Raw genomic sequence first — 5,520 nt, forward strand, 5'->3', positions numbered from 1 at the left:
TGCAGTCTGTTTTGAAGCTCTCTTTCGTTTCTCCAGAAGAAGAATAGGAATAGTAACTCCTTGCGTGCGCAGATGGACTGCAGTTCGGGTTCGTTCAGTTCGGAGTTTTAGGGTTTTTTAAATTGTTTTTTATTTTAATGACCTCTCGCCTTTCATTCTCAAGTCATATTAAACGAAGAAAACAGTCACACATTCCTCCGGAAGAGATTTTTAGTCAGCGTAACCATTTTTTTAAAGCGTTCTTTCGAAATTTGAATTCTTATTCATTCAAAAACTTGTAAGTTTCACTTTGAATTTTTTTAACACAAATAGGGTAACTCTGTTCGCAAAGGGTGCGCATTTGCGAAGAGGGCGCCACCGAATTTTGAGGACATTTTTTTAATTGACTTAAAGAGAGGAGTGACCCCTCTTGTTACGTAGACTCTTTGTTTTAGGTTTAGTAAGTTTTTACAGCACTTGCAACACAATAAGGTCATATAAGTGCCGAAGATTAGAGGTGTTACAAGAGAGTAACAAACACAAAAAAGAAAGAGGTGAGATACAGACGATAGATGTTTGATAGGAAAGAAGGAGCAAACCACACCAGAGCACCCGCCAACAACCCATAGCCATAAAATATTGTATAGATTTTGTTATTTCCTAAAAAATAAATAAATAGATAAATGGCATAATATTGTTTAGCTGGACGAGCCATAGAACCAGACGACCTCTTCAATGAGGTATAATGGCGCTGCCGTGCGTGGGTGGAACATCTTCAATCAATCCAGCGGCCATCCCACGGAGACCTGTGTGGGTTCTTCCGTCATCGGGCAACCGTGGAACAGCCGACACAAACCATATGCCGATAGTTTCCTCCTTTCTCCTGATCACCAATTTCTGTCAGCGTCTCGACATACCATAATGATTGGCACATTGATCGACGAAGCCAGCAAGAGTAGGAAGAAATCGTCCAGTCTGCCATCGTCTCCGTGCCCCACCACGGTACAATACCTCCGATTGGCGGATCAAGAGGGAGAACTAGTCATCTGATAATTTAGCGGATGATCAGGAAATTGCTGATAATTCCCCTTGATGAGCAGCGATTACCCTCCACGACTTAGAACGATTGGTAGGGGGCTGAAACAAAGAATGATGAATATGATTTCCTTTGCAAAGTCGCTTGACAGCGGAGAAGAAGAAATATAGGTGGCTGGATAATTTCCTTCATGACTTCTTCCAGTTTCATCGATTCTATGTTTTCTAGAGATCACATCATGGTGTTCTTGTTTCTTCCCATAATTTTGCTCGTTTATATTGTTATTACTATTTCTGGAGCTCCATAGATTGACTGAAGTATCACAACCCAATAAATCTTGTACTTCTGCTTCTGATTGTCTGGTATTTTGCTCTCTCTCCCAGAAAATCTAAGGCAGTCCGCTTCTTGACTGATCTCACTGAGTGGAGGCGATAGCAGAGTAAAACAGCAGCGGCTGCCAGACAAGTGCGTAAGTATTAAATGTGTGTCAGTTCTTTTCTGAGAATTCTTGGACAACTGGTGTCTGCGGTGTCTCTATGTCTTAGATTCTGTCCGTCTCAGAACGTGAGATGTTGTGCACTGGTGTGTCGTGGTGTCTCAGTGTCAAAGAAGAACATCTTCGTCTTTGTATCAAGGATAGTGGGGGGGTTGGCGGGTGTTTTAGTGTGGTTTGCTCCTTCTACCCTATGAAACATCTATCGTCCGTTTCTCCCCTTCTTCTTTTTTATGTTTCTTACTCTCTTGTTACTCCTCTAAATTTCTGGCGCTCATATGACCTTATGCAGTTGCAAGCGCCGTAAAACCTTTACTAAAACTAAACACCGTACATGCCAGGATGACCCTGACAAATAAGGTGGAAGCAGCCAGCTAGGTAAATTGTTTAAAATGAGTCGAGGTAGGTGTACGCTCACTTATTATACCACCACTTTATTGGTGGGCGGGGGCGGGGGGGGGGAGGGGGGAGGGGGAGAGGTCTTAGCGATATAATGCAGCTCGCTGTGTAAGGATTGGACAAGGGGTAGAAGAAATATTTCGTTTTTGAAATCGAGTTTGAGTTCACGTTGTGTGTGCAGTAGTTAGAAGTGATTCAATTAGCCCAGGGTACGGGTCTGCTGACTACTTCTTTGTATATCTTGATAACGATTCGGAAAAGTCTTGCGATTTTGATAGAGCAGCAGATAGAACATCTGGTTTCTAACCTCGGGGTCTTGGTACCTCAAAACAGACTTTAAAAATATCGAATAAAACTTTATAATTTGTCTAAGGTGGGGAAATACCCAAAACTGAAACAAATAGAATACTCACTGGTGCGATACAAATCGAAGATGTTTGTCTGAAAATCTTGCTCAGAACAGATTCAAACGTTATAAGAAACGAGAGAAAATGTCGCATGTACCTAATGACAGAGGAAATAAAACGCAATTATATCGTAAGAACGATTGCCTCCCTCACGGCAAATACATTCCTTACGTTCTTTTCCTCCTCTGCTGACCCACCTACAAGGACGACAACCCTGAGAGAACAAGACCAGACTGTGTCGACAGAAGTCATAACGACGCCATTGTCCTGTAGTCTATAGCCGCGGGGTGTACAACTGAATGTTGGTTTTTTTAAAGGTTTTTTTTTTCTTTTTTTTGAGGGGAAAAAGGGGGGGGGGGTCTGTTGTTCAGCGCTCGCTTGGTCATATGAGCACGCGGGACACATTAAACATTTTCAATTGGTAGGAAATTTTGAAATTTGCCATGAATGGCAGCCGAAGCCTACTCTTATCTTATTGATGTTTAGACCACCAAGGGATTGTTGGTGTCCTCACTGCTTCTTCCCCTTTTCTCCATTTGACGGACTGTAACAAGAAAAAGAAAAAAAAAACTTCATCTGATACCGTTTTGTCATGTTTGATAATTATTTCACCGATTTCTTTAGGGGATTTTTATTTTCTGTTTGCTTGTAAGAAAAGCTTTTTTTTTTTTGGTTTTGCTTCTCTTCTTCTGTCCATCTGTTATTGATTATGATTGACTGTCGCTGTTCCACGCCCACATAGACACGATGTGTGAGATCAATCAGGAAGCCGGTGTCTTTGACGCTGCTTATCATAGCTAGCACAGGTAGTAGAGAGGGCGGGGTGGTGCATGCCTCAGAAAGACACAGTTAGGATGCCCCACCTGAGCAGTGCTACTGACAGAAGTGTCTTTCGGCCATTTCCAATGGGGGGGATATTAAAATGTTCTTATGCACAGTAGAATTGTAAATGGGCTGATTTATCAATGCCATGCTCATACTGTGCAGAAACAATATAGTGGGAACTGTTGCTTTTTCTTTCCTCATCCGTTCTATAGTCATTTTTACCTCTACTTCTTTTGTTGTTAGTCACTCTCTTGTGATCTGCTATTTCCGGGATGCCTTGATAGTCGAAGCAGACTTTGTGCTGTTGAGGCAAGAGAGGTGAACAGAGTAAGCCTGATTCCCCGTATTGACTTTTCTGTTGACATCCACTCCTTGGTGCTCCTTTGACCTTATACAGTTGCCAGCGCCGTAAAACCTTACTAAAACTAAACGAACCCTCGTCCTTTTGTGTGCCACAGCGAAGAGCCCTGCTATCAGATCACAGTCACGTGGTCTTTTGTTCTAAACATCCCGGGTGCAAATACAACTTGTGTTCTTGTTTGTGTGGTAGGTTGTTTTTGTTTTGTTTTTGTTCTGTTTTTGTTTTTGCTTTTTGTTGTTGTTGTTGTTGTTTTGGTAAATGTTTTACGGCGCCTGCGACTGCATAAGGTTATGTGAGCGCGCGGGACACATTAAACATGTTCAGTCTGGTAGGAATTTAACATTTTGTTCGTGTGTGGGCCGAAGCCTACTCTTATCGATTTTTTTTTACCACCAAGGGATCTTTAACGTGCGCAGCTTACACACTGGACTCTGAGAGTTTTTGCCCTTATCGGAACTCACCCGAGAAGGCTAGGTATTAAATTTTACCTACCATGAGATCAAGGGTGTGGCTGAAAGAAAGCAGTAAGAAGGAGCCAAGGAGTAGCAGTAGATAGGCTGCAGAAAGAATCAGGAGCCTAGAGGAAGGGGCAAAGAGGAGAGTGAAGGGTTAGAAAGTGGAGACGAAAGCAGACAACAGAACAGGGTTAGAGAGCAGGAAAGGAAGTGAAAGGAGAACATTTTAGAGAAGGAAATGTTCCGTAACTGTCAGGTTTCGAACCTAGGTACCTGTTGAATGAGAGGTGAACACCGTAACCTCTAGACCACGAGAGCCCCCCGGCTAAGTTCTGACATGAAAGCTATTATAAATCACACAGGTGAACACATTTCTCACATATAATATTTGTGTGAAATCAGACGCTTGTTAACCTTTCGCCACAATAATAATAATAATAATAATAATAATAATAATAATAATAATAGTAATAATAATAATATCGAGTTGTTGTTTTCTTTAAAGGGCCTTCCCCTTTCTCACTTTTGATTTATTTATTTTTTGTCCACCTATCTTAAAAAGAAATCGATACATTTGCTATTGAAAGAAAAAGGGATCGTCTCGTCTCAGCGGTTTAATCAGCGAGAATATAGCCACGAAAGTTTGTTGACTTCAAACGCTTGAGTTTTCTTGGAAACTGCAAATTAAAAATTTCTTTGTGATGGTCTGATCAACGCTTTATAGTAAAAATAGTGGGTGGTTGGCGGGTGGTCTGGTGTGGTCTGGTGTGGTCTGCTTCTTTTTTCCTATCAAACATCTATCGTCTTTATCTGCCCTCCTTCTTTTTTTGTGTTTGTTGCTCCCTTGTAACACGTCTAACCGTCGGCGCTTACATTATGACCTTATTGTGTTGCAAGTGCCGTAAACACTTACTAAAACTAACTCTCCTCCTTCTTTTGTGTGTTTTTTATTCTCTTGTAACACCTTCTCTAATCTTCGACACTTACATTAAGACCTTATTGTGTTGCAAGTGCCATAAAACTCTATAGCTAAAAATGAAGTAAAAATACACTGAAATGCATTGTTTAGTGTTTTTGGATCGACATAATAATAGGGTTTGTGCCAAAAATATATATATATATATATCGATAGAAATGATGCAACCGACGGGAGGAACTGACCGTTTCGTTGGTTTTATTCCTTTGACGAGCGCCTTGTTTTACCGCGATTGCACACATAGTTACGTTTCTGGCGCGGTTGCCAACGTTTATTCAGATTGGTGTTCTGACATTTGCTGGTGAATGCCAGTGTAATGATTGGGTGGTCAGAGGTAGTTAAATACACACATGTTAGTGGAGGCAGCGCACACTTACCGCGCATAACTGGTCTGATTAGTGACTGAATATTGAAGATTATAAAGACCAAGAGTTAAACAAAGAATGATATTATGTACAGTTGAAATAGGAGTATTTGTCTCTTCCTCTATACTCCCTCTTTCTTCGTCTCTCGGTCTCTCTGTCTCTTTCCCTCTGTCTGTCGGTCTGTCTGTCGGTCTGTCTGTCTGTCTGTCTGTCTGTCTGTCTGT

The 5,520-nt window shown here is 41.4% G+C and overlaps 1 long non-coding RNA gene across 1 annotated transcript in view; it reads left to right on the forward strand.

The window, feature by feature from the left end:
* LOC101847082 overlaps window positions 1–1,454 on the forward strand; it is a 41,362-nt gene extending 39,908 nt beyond the window's left edge. Inside the window, exon 3 of the long non-coding RNA XR_221214.3 lies at window positions 1,399–1,454. This is a non-coding gene — a long non-coding RNA (uncharacterized LOC101847082). The remainder of the gene's footprint in view (window positions 1–1,398) is intronic.
* The last annotated feature ends 4,066 nt before the right edge of the window (window positions 1,455–5,520 follow it).

The sequence above is a fragment of the Aplysia californica genome, unplaced genomic scaffold (genome assembly GCF_000002075.1).
Source record: "Aplysia californica isolate F4 #8 unplaced genomic scaffold, AplCal3.0 scaffold01320, whole genome shotgun sequence".
Taxonomy (NCBI): domain Eukaryota; kingdom Metazoa; phylum Mollusca; class Gastropoda; order Aplysiida; family Aplysiidae; genus Aplysia; species Aplysia californica.